Here is a 21353-nt window from a genome sequence, read left to right as displayed (position 1 = left end):
ATTCCTTTACAGAATCTACGTAAACACTCCAATGCTGTAGTCTCTCCTATTTTGATGTACTCATCAACTGCATCTGCTGACACACCATATGCTAACATTCGCATTGCTGTGGTGCATTTTGCTAAGGGCGATATACCTTCTTTTTTCGCTGCATCAACTCGCTGGGTGAAGTAGTTATCACTACTTGAAAGGTCCGCAACGATTCGAAGGAAAACATGTTTTTGCATCCGGTACCGGCGACGGAATATTCCATCGTCGTATGTAGGCTCATTGGCAAAGTAGTCGGCAATTAGCCTTTGGTTTGCCCCTGCATGATCTCTACTGAGATGTTTTCTACCACGAGGTGCGCTATCCTCCAATATTAGATTTCGACGCTCCCTAAAGTGGTTGAGTATATAAGTGTCTTCTCTCTTACTTTTTTCAAGGTAAGCTTCGAGATCAAACTCTGGTGGATCCATTTTTTGTGAAATTTGAAGTAGATGGGAAGAGATACATTCAATGGTGGCTCTATGAGTCCATATATATAGATAAATTGAATGGTGGACATTGACGGATTCGAAATAATATGAACTATAGTTAATTATCGGATAAGGACTAGATTCGAATTGAGTGATGCATATTCAAACTCAGTAACCCATACATTAAAGCCACTGACAACACTGACAAATTATTAAAGTAAACAGTACAGACTTGACAAAACACTGACAAATTATTAAAGCAAACACTACAGACTTGACAACACTGACAAATTATTAAAGCAAACACTACAGACTTGACACCAATTGAAAATTAATAAAGCAAACACTACAGACTTGACACCACTTGAAAATTAATAAAGCAAACACTACAGACAATTAATTTCCAAAGAGCTCTTGGGACAACCGCTTCAACAGCTCTTTCTTGTGGTCACTGAGATGCTCCTCTTCACTTAACTTTAGAAATAATTCCATTTTCTTAGCTTTAGTCTCCTCTTTCCTCAATTTATTAGTCTCTTGTTGCATCGCCGCCATCTGCTTCAATTGTTCAACCTCTATCTCCTTGACTTGTTTGTATTCAGCCCAATCTTTCTCCATCGCCTCCAAGGCAGCTGTTGTGCTCTTCTTTTTACCCTTTTTTTTAGCTGCATCCCTACCCATTGGACGGGGAATCGATCCTATAGAGTTTGAGCCACATGCATCACTCTCTCGAGATCTCTTAGATCCACTACTTCCTGAGCCAACACTTCCTCCTGCTTGACTACAGTAACGTGGTTGATCACGGAGAGTCTGCCATTCTGCCATCAAATTAAATTGACCCTTCTTCCCATCTGCGTATAATTCTTGCGCTTGGGTCAAAATATCATTCTCCGACCAACCGCTTCGTTGCATACGCTTAGCGCCTTCATAAGCGCCAATCCATTTATTTATTTGCTTGCTCATATAATTATAACGGTTTCGGCATGCATTTCCATCCCACGGAGGATCGAATGAGCAATGCTGATTACAATACTCAGCAATTTGACCCCAAAATGTTTCTCCTTTTTGGTTTCTGCCGATAACACTGTTTGTTCCATATTTAAGCCACCCACTAATTAACACCTTATTTTGATCAGTGTTCCATGCTGGTAAGTGACTTCTCCTGCTCGTAGGAGTTGAATCCTCTTCATTTGGAGTGGCTTCATTACCAGCTGTCATGCCACCAAGAGTCATTTGTGTTGAAAATTCGGGAAATTCAGGTGCACCATCATTAGACGGCGGTGTTGGAGATGGATATCTGATCATAGATCCATGATGGGGATGAGGACGTTGGTTGAGAAATTGATTTGGATCTTGAAAATTGTTGTGATTTTGGTAGTTGGATTGATTTGGATCTTGAAAATTGTTGTGATTTTGGTAGTTGGATTGATTTGGATCTTGATAATTGTTGGAATTTTGGTAGTTGGAAATTTGATTTGGATGTTGATAAATGTTGGGATTTTGGTAGTTGGGAAACTGATTTGGATGATGATAATTGTTGGGAATTTGGTTGTTGGGAAACTGATAGTGATGTTGATAATTGTTGGGAATTTGGTTAGAAGAATTCTGTAACACCCCGATTTCGGAGGCGTCACTTTAGTAACCAAAAAGAAAGTTTAAGCGGAAAAACGTGAATATTTTTTTTCGATAATAGAATTAAAACTGAAAGAAATGAAGCTAGACAACAAAAGATAACAGAACTAATATATAATATAAATACAGCCCCCCGCTGTAAGTAGCAAACCACGTCACGAGTAAACCTCCAGTGACGGGAAGTAACAGAAGGTAACGCCCGTAGGCAAAATGTACAGACCAAAAGTAAAGGTTAAGTGTCCGCAACACAAACCGAAAAAATGAGAATGAGTCAGCCCAGATGGCCTGAAACAAGACCTCCTAAGTCCAACCAACTCTCTGTGATTCCCGTAAAGAAACTACACAAAAAGCTATTGGCGGGAAACTACCATGTTCCCAAAAGAAAACATAACGGTCAGAGCTAAGACTCTACTCCTACACTAATCCCATCTCGAGGAGCTCACACCAGCACTAAAACCTACATGCTAGCATGATCGTCGCCCGAATTCGAAATCCAGAACGACCTAGTCTATGTACACCATCCGTCCTCCTCTCGCGACCGCGATGCGCTCCTGTTCCAGCATCTCAACCCTAGTTCCCCCCGAAGGGTGAACCATCGTGAACCAGCCCGCCAAAGACATCGGACAAAGGGCGTAGTCCGCCAAAGCACACACAGAAGACGCGAGGATCAACTCCAAAGAATTATGTAAGTAATATCACCAATAGATACAAATAAGAGAATAGCCACTTAGGCTTATAGTTATAGATAACATCCTAGGGTTGCATATTCCATAATGAATGTAACGACAGTAATCACAGTTAACATGCATCAAATAGAATTAACAAGTATCAAACACACTCAGCAACAATGTCAGTATGCATGTTGCATGAAATGAAATGACGGTTAACCCAGTTAACCAAATGCATTCCGGAAAAAGGATGGGCATCAACGAATCAGCCCTATCACCAGCCACGGTGGGACCATTTCAGCCCGCGTGCCTCTTACACCACACAAAGGTAGCCAGATCAGCAGTGAACCCGAAGGTCTGCCATTTCGGTCTGCTACTAAGAGTCGCCTAATAGCGCTCTTACGCGGAAATCCGGGTCTTATGACCATTTTGGAATCCACCGAGGTCCAAAGTTCGTCTCGTGTTAATACCTCAAAATGTATGCATGAATGCAAAGTGATTAGCCAAACAACGTCTCCGACCTCACTCGACACGTCGCCATGTGTTCTAGCTAACTTATTGTCTCTAAAAGCATACCCTAAGGTAATAGTCGATTCTGCGACAAAATACAATTAATCATAAAATGAGTGCAACCACTCACGATAACTCTTCGAGTCATCAATGCTCCCACGAAGTCTCACGCTTCAGTGGAGTCTTATACAATCACGAAGTCTCACGCTTCAGTGAAGTTTTATGCTCTCACGAGGTCTCACGCCTCAGTGAATTTACACACTTGCACGAAGTCTCACGCTTCAGTGAAGTTCCATGCTATTCACGAGGTCTCACGCCTCAGTGAAGATCCATGCTTTCCACGAGGTCTCACGCCTCAGTGAAGATTCTCGCTTTCACAAGGTCTCACGCCTCAGTGAAGCTTCTCGGCACATCCCTTGGATGGCTAAACAACTGCTCAAAGAGCGAAGGAGTATCAACATACTCAGAACTTATCAATATCTCAACACTTGGATCCTACGACACTTCTCGTTTTCCAAAACTAAGATTTGCATCCTAAGCTTCCTTTCGAGTTTATTATCATTATTTGAAGATTTAGAGGTTGTTTAATGTCTTATGAGTTTTCTTTACAAAATAAAATCCTTTTAGTCTTATCGCAATTCTTATGAGTTTTCAACATCGAAATATCCCAATTAATTCCCCGAGAATGTCTCGATCCATATAACCATAACAAGGCCCGAATCTCATTCGTCCTATCAAACTTTCCCCAAAATCTCAAAAATAAAATCGGCATGACCTGCCCGCTATCCTCACTACTCAGAATCACAGATATCATTGAAAGACATAAGTAAATCAGCACAGTCAACAAACATGTCATATATCAACACATTCTAGAATAATCACGTAGCACTTAGCATATAAAGCATGCATCACACATCCTAGATTACCCACTTAGCACGTACCATGTAATTCAATCTCAAAAGCAATTAGTAGATGAATCATCTACATTGTCAGCCGAAGCCTCAGAAAACATTTTTCCAATCAAACACAAACAAGTGCATAAACAGTAAATCAATGTCGAAAGCATCGACCCTAAGAATTAACTAAGGATTCAGTGAGTAGCCCTCACCTGTAGATTCTCCAGGGTTCCCGTCTAGCGTTCCTTCACAATCAATGCCTTGCTCTTCAGGAAAATCCTCAAAAGCACTTTTAGAGTAAAACCACAGAATTCCATCAAAAACTATCAGAAACTCAGTAATCAATACTCACTAAGGCTACACGAAGTAGTACATACTCCGAAGTACGATAATCTAGCGCGAAAGGACAAGTTTTCGAAAAAGAAATTTTCCTCCCTCCCCCTTAGGGTGCTCGGCCACTATTGGTAATTAGGTGGCTCGATTTTTCTTCGATCAAACTTGGTTCCTAGGTTATTATTAGTCGTAACTAAGGGTATTCTAAACTCGGAAAAATTATCGGATCAAAAACTGTCGCAGGGGTATTTTGGTCATTATTTTTAGCTCAGAAATTCAAAACTGAAATTTCAAAAAGCAAATTGGATGGGGACGTCACCAACGACGTTCATGACAACTAATCCTACTAGCACTAAGCTAAGGCGATAGTTTTCAGCCCAAAGGATGAAGCTTTGCCCCAAAATGAGTATTTTAAGCAGAATTGAAACTCGACGGTAGTTTTTCGAGAATCGGCGCAGTATTATTAGCTAAACATACTCAGGAGAACGTAGGGAAGATGTTTAGAATCAAAAATGGAATTATCAGGATAGTTTTGCAAAAACCTCAAAACTATGAGCACAGAAAGACATAGAGAAAAGCTATGGAAAAGACGATCAGAGGTAAGGATTAGCGACTATACCTCGATACCTTCAAGCAGCAACTGTCGAATCAACGATCAAGCAAGAAATGAACAAAATCTGTTCTCCTCCTCCTCTTAGCAAACTCGCGGCCCTTGGAGAGAAAATGGGTGAGTTTTTGTGATTTTATCTCATTTCTTGGCTATATATAGAGGTTGGAAAAACGCGGTAAAATGAAAGTTTCGCGATTCCGATTTTTCCGGCGTCATTCTCCGTGAATTCTAAGATATGTTTTGGCGACATAAATCCAAAACTCAAAAAAGGTTTCCTTGTATTTTAGGTGACTAATGCAAAGTCGGTGTAAAACTATTTTACCCGATAAGTTACTTTTTGCATCGAATGTCGGAATAGAAAACTTCCTTCTGAAGAAAGATTGAAATCATCAAGAGAAATGGGTGTACGTGTGTGGAATCTTCATTTGAAGCTCTGAATAGAAAAAGTCTTCATTGTCGGTTGATTCTAGGGTTTTTGAACTATCAGGGTTTTAGTTTCGGCAAACTTCCGAGGATTGGAATCGGACGTTCGTAGATCCTAGGGTTTCGCCTCGAAACGCTTGTTATATATGGAATAAGAGAAGTTCTAACATTTCTCTGAAGATTTTTGGAATTAGCTTCCATCGTGACTTTAAGCGAAAACTAGCTATATACTAGGGTTTCTGACCTAGGTTTAAGCGTATATCGATCGTGTTATAACTTTTATCGATTTTGATACAATCCTTAGACTTTTCCTGAACTTCATCCTTCATAAATTTATTCCATTCGATAAACTCTTGTTCAGGTTTTTCCTTCACGATACGTCAAGCCTAATCATAAATGGAAATCTCTTCCACTTATTCTAAGCTTAAAAACTTGGGTCTTACAAATTCTGGGTGTTGAAATGGTACTTGTTGGGATCCATTTCAAAGCAAAGGGGATACTAGAAAGATAATAAGATGATGGAAAACTTGGTTTTTTTTCTGTGTCCAAATCAAACGAACCAAGTCTCTATTTATAGAGAAAAAAAAATCATGAATTTTGATAAATTTTTTAAATTTTTAAAAATTTTTTTTGAATGAAATAATTGAGTTGGAAAGATTAGGATAAAAGAAAATCGCCCGGACCAATCAACACGTGACACGCGTCCCAACTGCAGGCCATCTCTCTCTCCTCTGACGCGTGGCACGCACGCGCCTGTCGGTGCCCAACCAACGCGTGCCACGCGTCCCACGTCCGGGTCGCCTGGGACCCACCTTCTGCAGCTAATGCGCCTTGTCGGCGCGTGTGTGGCACGCGCCTGACATTCACCAACCAGGCCGTGCCACGTGTCACCGAGCGCAGGTTTCACAAGTGTTGAATTTTTTCAACTCCTCTCTCCCCTTTTCAACTTTCAACACTTCCATTAAACACCATTACATACCCATTTCAACATTCAACACTACTCTTTCAACACCATTGCTGATAGTCTAAAGACTCCACTGGACCTTGCTTTAAGGCTCCATTGTAAATTGCACAGCTAGTAATGGACACGGAGAAGAGACATCACAAAATGACAGCAGCTGATCAACTCCCTAATAGCATTCCAGTTTAATCTTCAGACCTGCATAGAAAACACAAACTGCAAAAGTATACCACCAAGTTAAAAATTACAAAATCTCCTCCCTCTGCACCAAGAGGCCCAATCCATAATTCATAAGACACAGCAATCCTTCAACAATTAGGACAAATCTGCCACAAGTGACCCAAATCATGTTCCCAACACTACTGCCATATAAACCAGAAGCAAAGCCACAAAACCATGAAAAGATACCAGAGAGACACACTAGAGGCTCCATATACCACTCTGAAATAGCATGCTGCAACCCCCTACTCTTTGTCCTTAGCCATTCCCAAGACCTTGTTCTAATCTGATCAAACATAGCTGAGGCTTCAAACAACGACCCCCTAAAGATTACACCATTCCTACTGCTCCAAATCTGATTAACCACTGCCAACCAAATCAATGCCAAACCAGATCTATTCGAGCAACACCCAAACTCCACAAACTGAGTAAAATGATCCATTGGCAAACCAGGACAAACAAAATAGTTTGCACTTTAGGATCAAGGCTTCATATTGACTCTGAATTTCCCCTTCCAACCTTGCACTCCACTCAAAGTTCCAGCACCAATCAGACCCACTCCAAGATCCCATCTCGGTTACTCTTTTATGCTGCTATTCAGATACTGCATACAGGGCAGGAAATTTAGTCTTAAAGCTACCAACACCCGGCTAGTGATGCATGCAGAAATTTTATGTTGTGGCGGCAATATAAAAATTATTATATTACTATAAATAGTTTTTCTATTAACGTGTATAATAGTTTAAATACACATCATAATTATTTTCTAAGAGTTTTTATATTTTGAAAATATCGCACAATTTTTCATTCTCAACACTATTATTATTAGGTGTCTTATACTCTATATCAACAACTAAATTACAATAATATATTACTTGAAATTGTGGATAATAAAATAAAACCAAATTACAATAATATATTTAACAAAAAGCGTTTAAAAATTATAAATGAAAGATGATAGGGATAAAACAGTATTTTCCGGTTGAAGTTTTTAAAACAAAAGCATAATAGCACTTTTCATTTCCACAAAACTTACGTTTAACAAATATTTTAACAGTAAAGTTGAAGTTTTCTTATACACATAAAAAGAAAAATTAAAATAATAATGAATCTCTCATTTCAATGTTCTCAAATGTAAGTAAATTTTATTAAAACCATAAAATAAGCGGACAATTTGGGGTCTAAGATGGAGAAATGGGGTTGTGATCTAGTGGACATTTATACAGTTCGATACTAAAACCGACAAAGAAAGCAAAATGTGGTTATGATTATACAGTTCAATAGAAAAACCGAAAAAGAAAGCAAAATGTGGTTATGATTAGAGTAAAAGTTGATTGTTTAGTTGCATCATCTATCTATATCTATCTATCTATCTATAATCTATCTATCTATCTATCTATAATCTATAATCTATCTATCTATAATCTATATCTATAATCTATCTATCTATAATAATCTATATAAAAGCAAAGTTTCTGCAGCCTTGGGGGCAAAAATGTCCAACAATTATTTCAATAACTATGAAAGCTGGGCATGGATATTTTTGTAAAAAGTCTTTTTATTTCACTCAGGTTTGATCTCAGTCGTTCATTCGTATCAGTTTCACTCCTTCTTTCATTCAATGTGAAAAGCTTTTCAGTTTCAACAAAATACAAACGCTTCCCCTTTCACCTTACCTTCATTCCTTTTCTCCTTCTCTCAGCCGTTTCTCTAGGTTTCTAAGTTCGTTTAAAACCTTCTCTCAGACACTGCTTTTCCGTGTCTGCCTCTGATTTCCAGCACCTCCTCGACACCCTCCCTCGCCCTTCCACCGCCGTCTGGAACACCGTCATCATCGGCTTTGTTCTCGCCAAGAGCATAGGGTGAAGGCATAGTGCCAAGAGTGTGTGGAATGTGATCGGAGATTTTAGAGAGATGAGCTCTCAATTGCTTAGAGCAAGAAAATATAACTGAATTTCAATGTTGTTATTGCCAAATGAACTAAGAGTCCTTTACAATTGGTACGCGTCCCCTATTTATAGGGATAAAGTTGGGCTTTCGCGCTCTTGGTCTATCTAAATGGGCCAGTTGGGCCTCGGGATACAAGGCCCAAAGACTCAGCTTTGTCCTATGCCTAAGATTGAGCCTCCTGGGCGAGGAACCCTGGGGTCTCGCCTAGTCCACAAGACACCGAGCTCGAAGCATGAGAACTGAGTGTGTCTTTAAATGAAAAAGGAGGCGATAACCCTTAAAGAAATCGACTAAGCCTAGAGACTGATGCTTAAAAGAGAAAGAAACCTATGGCCAACATGGCCTGTTTACGCCAAATTTTCTACATCTCGTGCTTCGATTTCCTGGCGGCGATTGTGCTTCGATTTCCTAGCGGCGATTTGAGTCCACAGGTACACTCTTGAGAAGGACGTTCGACCCGCTCTCCCTGGTGCAGTCATGTGCGCAGTCTGAATCATGACCTTTTTGCATGCGTCAGGTTTGTGCCACGCGTTCCCTCTTTGGAGAGGCACATAGTTTAGCCAATCTTTTAGGATCTCAACCACCCGCTTAGAAGTGTCCTCTCCATGTCACATCAATCCCCAACCTTTTGAATTCGGACCAACCAACGTTTGACGGTTACAGTTTCTCACTTAATGCATCCTTCCCACTCTCCCAAAATTTCGCAACCACTCACACGTCTTTCCCTAACGTTACGGGCGCGATTCCCCTCCTCTTGTCTTCACCTTCAACATGTTATCTTTCCCCCTTTAGGATCGTTCCTCCATAAACTTGAACCCCTTCAGAAAAGTTCAAACCTTTAGTCTTTGACTTCTCGCTCTCTTCTTGTTACCACCGCAACCTTCACACACCACCATACCCTCGCAAGGATGCCGAAACGCCAAACCAGGAACTCCAACCGTGATATTACCGCCGCTACTCCCCTCCGGTATGTTCCCCCTCCGGGAGGTGTTCCTCTGGAAAAGAAAGACATTGCCTATTTTCGAATAAAAACCTGGGAAACCCTGACAACCCCCATCCAAGCACCTCTTCCTGGCGGGACGATGCCTAATCAGCGTTCCAGCATAGAGCAAGAATCGTCTATTTTGGAGATTTCCTCGAAATCCGATGGATTTTGCCACGAAAAACCCATTGACAACCTCATGCGTTTTAGCGCTTGCTCGCCCACCGAACGCCCCTGGCTTCATCTTTCGGTTCGCTCCGTGGGTTCCCCTCACTTCTTTTACCCCTTCATCTGTTCAGTTCTCCAGCACATCAATGTTGCCCCTTGCCAACTTCATCCCAACAGTTGGGCCTTTCTGCGAAGCTTCGAGGTCCTTTGTGACGCAATTCAGCAAGAGCCTGAACCTTCTCAATTCTTCTACTTCTACCACGTGCCTGTCCAACCCTCCCCTCCGCGTGGCTGGGTCGCCTTGGAAGCCAGGGCCGGTCGGCAACGTTTTCACCTCTTTTGGACCAACATCACCGTCGACATGGCTCGGGAGTTCTTCAAAGTCGTGGTTTCTCATGAGTACCCTGAGGCTTTTACTCATAGAGACAGTTCTACCCGATTCCCTCTTTACTGGACCCAAGAAGTACACCAGGTGATAGACCCGCCTGAAGACTCCCTCACTTTGATTGAAAAAGCAGTCATCAGCTTCTTGGCCAAACTCCCGGTTTCAGACTGTGCTCGCGTGATCGGTAAACCTCCCTTCCTTGCTTCCAATCTACACTCTTTGTTACTTAGCTCACCCTCTTTTTTCCATTTATTTTTGTCCCAGGGGAAATGCACAAAGTCAGCGGGGAGCTTTTAGGCTTATTCCAAGATCGAAAGAGTTTTCCCTTCCCTCCTAGAGTAAATTTGAACGGCGACAAGGCATCCGCGTAGAGAATTCAAGCGGGCGAGAAGCGACCCCCCGTTGAGAACACTCATCGCCCTCCCCTCAAAAAGCTACAGCCTTCGAAGGCCATTCCATCCCTCGACAAAGGACATTCTTCCACCAGCTTGAACCGTTCCGGCGAGTCTTCTCAGGCGACGCCGATTTCGCCCCCCAACCCTCAAAGTAAGCTTGTGGACAAGACCTGCCATCAGCCAACAGGAGTCCCTTCGCCGCCTGGTCAGGGCGCGGTTTCTGCTGGCGACACTCCTTCGCAACCACCAAATGCTCCCACCCTGAGCTCGGAGGGTCGAGGGTTACCATACACCATATCCCTCACACCTGCCCAAGTGGCCAATCTGAACGAGAGGGTTAAGGAACATGGATTAGGCAGGGTATCCGAGAGTGCACTGGCGACGGTTCTCCATGCTTTTCACTGTTATAGCCACTCTGCCCGAGACGCCGACCCGCTGCGAGCCGAAGTTTCTCGCCTCCAAGCCCTCAACGCCCAACTCGCCAAGGAGAACGAGGCACTCACCGCCCAGATGTTCGCCAAGGAGACCTCCTTTTCCAAAGACTTAAGCGAACAATCCTCTCGTGCTGAGGTCAGCTTAGAGTTTCGCGACAGAAATATTTTTGAACTGGAGGGAAAACTTTCTGAGCTGCAACAAGAGCTGCTTCTAGGGACAGACCAATTATCTTTGATGGACGCTGACCTCGAGAACCTTCGCTCCGAGTTGGTAAGGAAGGACAATGAATTGGCGAGAAAAGGTGATGAGCTGGCGAAGAAAAACGAGGAACTGGTAAAGAAAGACGAGGCCTTGTCCCTGGCGAAGCCCCCGTCCCCTTTCGACGTAGAAGCTTTAGAGGCAAAAATCAGGTCCGAAGCTGTTACCACTGCCCTTTTCGAACGCGGCCGAGGTATTTTCCTAGCCAAAGCTCAAATCGAGCATCTCCATCCTCAGATTGATCTAAGCCAGATGGGGGCGTTCAAAAAGGTGACTCCTGCAGGGCTAATTAGGGACCCCGACCCTCCAGGCTTCTCTGCCGAGCATTTCCTATCAAACGAAGATGTAGAACAACCATGAAAATGTTAATAACTTTTGTATTAATGCCCCATCCTCTTACTTTTTGAATGAGAATCTTTCGCGCTCTTCTCTCTTCCTCTTCTTTTTTTTTTTTCATAACTGCCTTGAATATGTTCCTTAAATCTAACAGTCTGTCGCTGACCACCGTCCTTGGGCATTTAAGCCTTTCAACACAAATTGCACCTCCTTTCAAGGCAAACTCCTCGTAAAACTGCTTCATTATTAACTCTCCGGAGATAAAACTGAAGCTATAAATGGAGTTTAAACGCCGAGTAAAGCTCATATTAGAATGAAGGCAATTCACTAATCAATGATTTGTTACAACTGCACTTGAAACCTACAAGTGACTAACAATACACTGACTTAGCTCACACTAAGATTCACTCTCTTAGTGTTCTCTAGAATCCGATCAACCTTGATCTCCTAAAGGTAAGAATAAACAACTGTTTAAAAGATATTGTTTACAATGAGGTTGCTTATGAAAAGCTTGTAGTAAACACAATGAATTCGATGAAGAAATATTGCTAAGAAGATTTAAATATTGCTTGCGCGTATAAATTTCTTCAACGACATCTTTCAGTCTTCAGCCTCTATATATACTCCAAGGATTAGGGTTTAAACATTGCATGGGAATGCTACCGTTGGAGGGCAGATCTAGGATTTCCAGCTCCTGCTGTGGCTGAGAATGTTAGGTTAGGTCGTCAGGATAGTACCCTGCTTTTGTACTTTGGATAGTGACGTGACCTTTAACCTTGTTGACTTCTGATCAGAGGAATGCTTCGTGTTGGAACTCGTGAAGCTTGTTGATCAGAGTCACATGGAAGCTTGGATCCTCTGACCGTTGTAGCTTCTGATTCTGAACTCAGAGGAGAAGTACTTGGTCTTCAGAGCCAGTTTGCTTCTGGACTTCGGAGACTTCACTTTTCATCTTCTGGATCTTTAGAGTCTTCTAAACCATCAGAGCTTCTGAGCCTTCAGAGTGTCTGGGTTATCAGAACGTCTGGATCTTCAGAACTTTAAGTGAGCTGAGTCCACATCAGAGCTTGACTGTCTTCAGATCTTCTGAAGCTTTTCTACTGTTCAGAGTGAGATTACATCAAGGTCAGAGCCTGTCATGAACACACTCAGAAAACACGTTAGAGTACCATAATTGTTCATACTAAAACGTTAACTTGTAATCATCAAAACATAGAGTTGTACTACATGATCAAAACTTGATCTTACATTGCTTTCACGTAGTACTTTGCCAAGTTTTCACTGACGCACTTATACTCCTTGGTAAGTTGTTTTATTACCAACTCAGAGTCACCCTTAATAACAACATCTCTTGCCCCCAAGGCCAGTAAAATTTTGAGGCCTGAGATCAAGGCTTCGTATTCAGTTTCGTTGTTTGAGCAACTTTCTTGAATTCGAAACATAAATTTAGTAGGGATCCCTCGTGGGGATACTATGAGCATTCCAATCCCTGATCCCGCTCTATGGCTTGAACCATCGAAGAACAACTTCCAAGGCTGCGTTCCTACGTAAGTTATTTCTTTAGGCATAGTGTGGTCTGCTAAGAAATCAGCTACTGCTTGCCCCTTAACTTCTTTTAGAGGGACATACATAAGTGAATACTCAGTTGAAGCTAAAGACCATTTTCCAATTCGACTATGCAAAATAGGTTTGGATAACATGTGTTTTATTATATCGAAATGAGAAAAAACCATTACATCAATTGACTTTATATAATATTTCAGCTTAGTGCAAGAGAAATACAAACACAGACACAACTTCTCGATCATGGTGTATCGAGTTTCAGCGTCATTCAAAACACGACTTAAATAAAATATGGTCCTTTCGGTGCCATCTTCATCTTCTTGAGCCAGCATGCTTCCATGGTTTCGTCCGTGGCTGAAATGTACAACCTCATGGGTTTCCCTTTTATAGGAGGAATCATCACAGGAGGGCTTGCCAAGTATTCCTTGAGCTCGTCGAAAGCTTTCTGATGTTCTGCCTCCCATCGAAAAGTTTCTTCCTTTTTCAGTCGAAGAAGCGATGAGAAAGGCTTGGTTTTTTCACTGAGGTTTGCAATGAATCTCCTAAGGAAATTGATATTCCCCAACAGTGACTGCAACTGCTTTTTGCTGGCTGGTGGACTTGTGTCGAGAATAGCCTTAGCTTTATTCTTGTTGATTTCGATGCCTTTCTTGTGCACCACGAAGCCCAAAAAATCACCCTTTGGTAGGTCGCGCCAGCGTTTTTCAACCCAAATGGCATGACCACGCACTCATATGTCCCTAACGCACCGGGACATCGAAATGCTGTTTTCGACATATCTTCCTTGGCGATAAAGATCTGGTTATAGCCAGAGTATCCATCCAACAGACTCAAATATTCATGGCCAGCTGCTGAGTGTACCATCATCTCGGCTATGGGCATGTGATATTCATCTTTGGGTGTTGCTGCATTTAAGTCTCGGAAGTCGATGCAGACTATCATCTTACCGTTTTTCTTGATTATCGGGACCATGTTGGCAAGCCAGTCGACGTATCTGGCTGTTCTAATGAACTTACATCTCAAAAGTCTTTCGATTTCTTCTTTTATCATTACCAAGACATCTGGATGAAATCTTCTAGGCAGTTGCTTCACGGACTTCTTGTCCTCTTTGATTGGCAGTTGTAATTCTACCAATTTTAGACTGAGTCCAGGCATCTCATCATAATCCCAAGCAAAATAATCTTTGAATTCTTTCAGCAATTCGACCATTCTATCCTTGAGTTCCGGGTCAATCAAGGCGCTTATGTAAGTTGGTCTTTTCTTCGATCCATCCCCAGGTCTATTTCTTCCAAGGGATCTTGGGCCTCCATCTTCGTAACATCCACTAGAGGTTTCTCGAATCCTAAGGGACCGTCGTCATAAATGCAGTCTAGCCTCAAGTTATGCACATCGTCCATGATCGCTTCGTCTGGTTCGTCCAAACATGGGTTATTCATTTCATTTCGAGTTATCATCTCTACAGGAAAAATTGAAGCCTCAGCTTCGCCTTTGATGGCCAGGTTTTCGGCCACTTTGTCGGCCTCTAGAGCCGTTCTTATCTTATTTTCGGCCGCATAAGCCGAAACTCGAGCCAAGCTCGAATTAATCATCATTATGTGGTGTTGCCACTTCTGCAGTGGCATTTTCGCCTTTGGCCACTCCTTTCGTGGCATCTTCGTCTTCCTCACTTCGCCATCCGTTCATGGCGTCTACCTTGTGAGACTCATTGAGGTGCAATCCTCAAATTGGGTCTAAGGTTACTGAGTACTCAGAATAAGGATTGAAATATTGGTTAGCCACTGTATCCAAAGGTGCAATTGTGGCCAAATTCTTTTCGAAATTTTTCTTGTCGACATACCCCGCTTCTGCTAAGTAATAGCTTTGGTCTGCTTGTACATTTTCAACCACGCCATCTACCTTCCAGATAGAAATCCTCTGGTGTAACGTAGAGGGCACCGCCCCTACCCCGTGGATCCATTCTCTCCCCAACAAGTTGTAGTTAGCCTTTGATGGTACCACGATAAACAAAGTGGATCTGCTCACCGTTCCAACGGTTACATTGAGCATCATAGCACCCATGGAAGTGCTTGTCTTGCCCTCGTAATCTGACAGAACCATATCATGAGGAATTAAATCTGCTTATGTTTTGCCTAGTTTCTTCAGCATAAACCGAGGCATTAAGTTAATTGCAACTCCCCTGTCGACAAGGACTTTGTTAACACCCTTGTCGTCGACTTTGGCCTACACAAACAATGGCTTCAGGTGACTCTTCATGTGCTCTGAAGGCCTCTGGAAAATAGCCTCTCATTTTCGACAGATCCTCTTTGCATCACATAGTAATCCTTTTCACCTTCTGTTATTTCTGATATCCTGTCAAAGTCTGCTGGTAAAATAGACACTATGCAAATTATATTGAGGTCTTCTCCATCACTGTCGTCGAAATCATCGATCATGTCTTCATCTTCATCTTCAGCTGTTACCTTTGCCTTTTCCTTGGATGAATCTGGTAGGGTCATTCCTTGTTTGATGGCATGATCAAGCTGGTTGATGATTGAAGCCACACTTGACTTATCAGCTGGAGGGTCCTCCGGTTTAGTATCCCATAATGAACGGAATATGCCACCCCTTTCCTTCTCAGCCTTCCTTTTCCTCAAGAACCGTCGAAATTGGGTGCGGGTCATCTGCTCTGGCCCGTAGTAGTTCCTCGAGCCATATGAGTAATTCCTGGAAACTTGGGAATTGTTGACGTAGGAAGATCCTTGGCCCATGTCGATCTTCTGCCACTTCTGGCGTGGCTTGGGCTTGAGAGGTGCTGGCCTGAACCACTGGTCCTTGGGTACACCTGAGCTAGGCAAGTAGGATCTCTCCTTGGGTTTTTGGCCTTTTTGGCCATTGTGTTCTGGTGCTTCCTCGACTCGCACCTCATGAGGGTACGTAAGTCTTCTGGCCACAGGCTCCCTTTGTTGATAATGCTTCTTCATCTTGGAGTCCTGGTAGGTTTTTGCAGCTGACTTATCGAATACGGCACTGCATCTAGGGCACAACATGACTTCCTTTTCCCCATCTTGGCTTCGAGAAAGGAATTCGACAAGGGACTCTCCAGCCTTGGGATAGACTTCTTCTAGACTCGCCTCCTCTTCTGCCAGGTTCTCAAGTGGTGTTTTTTTAGCTTTTGGCTCTCCGAGAGTTAAACCCGAATCGAGTTTCTCGACAATGTCCACCATGCACACGTGAATTGGTTCCACGTAGTTGGCTTCAGCTTTCTGCAGCGGGTCTGAGTCGATTTGCATTTGCCCCTTGGCCTTCTCGCCATACTTGAGCCTTCCTGAAACCAAAGCTCCTTGAACAAGGTCCCTGAAACGAACACATTGTGAGGTCCAATGGCCAAAAAAGTTATGATACTTACAATATTTCTTGCCCTTCTTCTGTTCAGGAGAAGGCAATTTTTGGTCCTTAGGGACCATTATTAGACCATCAGATACAAGTATGTCATAAATTGCATCACATTTAGTCACGTCAAATGTATAAGTTTTAATAGTAGGTACACTGTCCTTGGGGGACTCTTCCCCAACCTTATTGTCATAAGGCCTAAGTGCCTTACAAACATAAGGGTCTCCTGGTTGAAGTTCAGCCAAATTAATGTCGTTAGTGTCGACATCAGGGGAGACCTCACGGTACATGCATGGGCTCTAGCAAATAGGGTCAACGTCTATGTAAGCCACTTTCTCCTTCTTAGGCCATTTGTGGGTGGTCTTAGCTTTTTCGTCATTCTTTTCTGCTTTCAATAACTCGACATGTCTCACTCTATCAGCGAGTTGTGACATATCGCGAATGTATTGCGTGTCGAGTTTCTACCTGATCGAATACTCTAAACCACCTGCGGCCAAAACAACCAATTCATATTCTGGGACATGAGTAAAGCATCGAGATTTCAACATCCTGAATCTATTCAAGTAATCATCAATGGATTCAACATTTTTCCTTTTGACACTAGCCAAGTCCTTTAGGCTCACTTTGCATTCCCCTCTAAAGAAATGCTCATGGAAAATTCTCTCTAATTGAGTCCAAGTGTGGACTGACCTAGGAGCAAGGGTTGTGAACCATGTAAACGCGTTCTTGGTTAAAGAACTTGGAAAATACTTCATTTTCAGATTTTCATTAATGGCCAGGTCTCCAGCCTCAATCTGGTATCTCGCCACGTGTTCCATAGTGGACTCCCCTGAGTCCCTAGAAAACTTAGTGAACTTTGGGACTTTCCAACCTCGAGGAAGCTCTGCTTCGAGAACTTCTTCAGTAAAGGCTGAAATAAAATGGGGTCTATTTGCAAAACCCACATTGAAGCTGTGCTGATTTAGCAGTTGTTCGACAACAGCAGCAACGTTTTATTGCCCCCCAACATTTTGGTGTCGAATTCTCTCTAACACTCCATCGGCATGCTCATTTCTATTTACCACGTATACGTTCTGCGGCCCTGGTTGTACCCCTTCATTTTCTTCGAATAAAGGGTTTTGTCCTACGTTTGGGTAAGGTTGTATGGGCCTGCGAGCCGGGATTGCGACCGGTGGAATTGGTTCAATCCCTGGCAGGGGTGCTACCTCGTTTTGGTCTCCTAACACTGTGGCCAAATGCCCCATCTGATGGGCTAATTCTTGGTTGTTGGCATTCGTGTTCTGGATTAAAGGATTGAAAATCTCTCCCATTTGTCGAGATAACATATTAACCGTCTCGTGCTGGCTATCGTCAAACTACTGCCTATTTGCCTGAAGTGACCCTGAGTTCATGCCCGTGGGCAAGTACATTTGTGAACTTTGCCCCGTGGCAAAGCCGGGAGGGCTCACTCGATTTCCTAAGTTCATCATTGTGCCATTTGCCCCGAATGGAGGCATCCCAAAAAGGGGTACATTCTCAGAGAATGTTGAATAGTTGCCCTGCAAGCCATGCATCAACGATGTTGGCATGCCAAAGGGCATATCTCTCGCAGGTGGAGGAAGGTTCGACATAAAGGAGGTTTGAGCCACGTTGGCCATTCCCCTGGTCACAGTTGGCAGCGTGACGGCCTGAACCGTGGTGGAAATAGGTATTTTTGCCACGGACGACATTGCTACACCCTGAGGTGGCGCCATGACGCCAGGATTCGCTCCATGAGGTAACTCCTCCTCATTGTTACTACTGCTCCCACCAGGGCTATTCTGATTCACCATATTGGATCCCTGAGGTGAGATTCTACCTCGACTATTCGCCACACTTACTGTTCTACCACTTCTCAAGTGCATAAAACTAACTCACGCAAGCAAGGACGAAAACAAGTAGCAAGTAACACCTAAGAACAATAACACTACACACAAAACGCTTATGTAAAACTTAGTTTTCACAAAAACGGTCCCACCGGGCGTGCCAATTTGTTGACCGTGATATTTAGTAAACAAACATCTTCCAAATTCGATTGGAAAAAGTTTACGAGTTTTGCGAATTAAGGGTTCTTTTGGGAAAACGTCTTGACAAAGCGTGTGTGTGAAACCAGATTTTTCGACAACCGTGTGTCAGGGGATAAAGGAAAATAAGGATTCGAAAAACAAAAGACAATTAAAAGGGCTTAAAAGTAGAATTCATTAAATAAAAGCAAAGTACACAATTCGAAAAGCTTTACATCACCCAAACACAGAAAATCGACAGGAAATCTAAAGAGAATGACAACAAATTCGAAAGCATCTAAGTGCAAGAATCGTAAATGGCTGGTTCTGCAACATACTCCTCCATGATCACGTTAGGCTCGTTGAGTCTCTTTGATGCGGACATGAGAGCTTTTTAGTGAGTTTAAGAGTTGAGTTGGGAACCCCTTTTCTGAATGAACGTTCTTCTATTTATAGCACCCCATGGTCTTGCACGTTCTTTGGCGGTTTTTCCCTCTGGATGGATGAGTTAGTGGGTTTGGCTTGCCCACGATCTGATGCTTGCTCCGGAGGTTCCATGCGTAGTGGGGAAGGGGGTTGTGCTTCAACCGCTTTGCTTGGCACGTTGATGGACATCGTGGGGAGAAGCATTCGCTCTTCCAATTGATTCTCATCTGTGGCACGTTTTCACCATAAACGCACGTGCTGCACCTGCCCTTTTAAATAGCAACGGTTGCCAGTGTCAACGTTGTCGAGATTCAGTAGCCAAGTAACTTAGCATTTTCCTGATTTCCTTGGCCTCATTTCCACTAAACCCATTTGGTTTTGGGCCTTGGGCCAAATATTCTTTGGGCCAACAAGGCGTCAATGGTTTGGATGGGAACAAGAGGTCTATGCTGAATTATTGCGCTGTATCAACGCGGTGGTACCAATTGGCAAGAGCGATACGTTGCTGTGGTTAGGAGATAATAATGGTATTTTTTCGGTGAAAGGGTATGCTTTTGAAGTAGAGCAGCTTATTTATGAATAGCCAGTGTAGCTGGTTCCAATTAAGGTGAGACGTTTAGTGCCACCCAAGATGGTGCAGTTTGTTTGGCAAGCGGTGGCAGGGAAAATTGCGGTAATGGATAATCTTAGGCGGCGAGGTGTTTTGGTTGATGGGGAGGGGGTCTGTGTTCTATGTGGCCATGAGTTGGAAACAGTGAGCCATTTATTCCTAGCATGTAATTTTGTTTCGGAATTATGGGATAGAATTATGAGAAGGGAAGGTGTTGTGTGGGGCAGACCTGGAACTTTGTTGGGGTTATTATAGCAATGGGAGGTGTTGACTGTAAAGTCAGCGAAGGATTTGTGGTGCTTAGTTCCGTATGCCATGTTGTGGACAGTTTGGATGGAGAGGAATGGTGTTCATTTTCGAGGCAAGGTGGCGCTGGTGGAACAAGTGTGGGATATGCATCTTACAAAAATCTTCTGGTGGGTGAAAGCGTCTAATTTGAAGTGCTCTTATGGCCTTTATGATTTTGTACAGCACTTTGAACAGGTGGGATTGGAGGTACAACTGAAACAACCGCGATTAACGGAATGACGCCCACCAGAGAGAGGGGTGCTGAAATTCAACGTTGATAGTGCGACACGGGGGTCTCAAGAGAGAGGAGGTATTGGCTGTGTGGTGCGTGATTGGAAGAGCGAAGTGAGAGGCTATTTTTCAAAATCAATTGGTATGGTGTATGCTCATGAGGCGGAGATTATGGCTGTGCGGCATGTGGAACATGTAGGATGCTAAAACGCTTGCTGTTGTGATTTTTCCCACTTGGAGACGAAGCTAGTTTTATGATGTGGGGTTTCCTTTGATTAGGGGGTTGGGTTTATGTAACGAGTGGAATGGCACGTGAGGGGCAAGCTGCCACTAGTGCTGAGTCATCAAGGGATAAGGGGAAGCATAACAACCTTCCGGAATCAGAGGAATTGGGCCGCGGGAAGAGAGAGAAGAAACCCAGCTGGAAGTTAACCGAATCACATGGGTGAGAGTGGTATATAAGAGAGTAGAGCAATGTAATAGGCATGACATTGGATGTATTCCCTCTTCCTCTCTGAATATTCTCCCCTCTCTGTATTTCTTTCTGCAATTGTTCTTATTTTCTCTTGTAACCCTCACACTGAGGCTCTGAGTTACTCCAGTGCAATAGAAGAACACTTTCCTTCTTGAGTTTTCTGTTCAATTTCTGATTTATCATTACAATTGGTGCTTTCATCTCACTATGGCAGACAACACACGCATGAAGGAGATCTATGCGGAATTGAAGAACAACGCTGATGCGATCTCTCGTGTTAGTGACGACCTTCAAGTCCAAGTTAATCGAGTGGAAGCTGCGAATCAAGTCCAGATGGAGAAGATCGATGTGATGCAAGCGACAAATGATTTACAATTCACGCAGCTGAACACGTTGATGGCTCAAGTGTTGCAACAACTAAAAACTCTTCCAACGTCTTCCCATTGTGCATCGAGCTCAGGCAAAGATCAACAGAGGAATTCGTTTCAGGTCAGATCTGTCAAACTTGATTTTCCTCGCTTCGATGGTAAAAATGTGATGGACTGGATTTTCAAAGGTGAACAATTCTTTGATTACTATGCGACACCAGATGCTGATAGATTAATTATTGCTTCAGTACATTTAGATCAGGATGTGGTTCCTTGGTATCAAATGATTCAAAAAACTGAACCATTTAGCTCTTGGCAAGCTTTTACTAGAGCTTTGGAATTAGATTTTGGACCATCTGCGTTTGATTGTCCTCGGGCTACTTTGT

Source organism: Lotus japonicus, chromosome 2 (assembly GCF_012489685.1).
Source record: "Lotus japonicus ecotype B-129 chromosome 2, LjGifu_v1.2".
Taxonomy (NCBI): Eukaryota; Viridiplantae; Streptophyta; class Magnoliopsida; order Fabales; family Fabaceae; genus Lotus; species Lotus japonicus.
The sequence above is the reverse complement of the archived record's forward strand: the minus strand, read 5'-3'. Positions refer to the sequence as shown.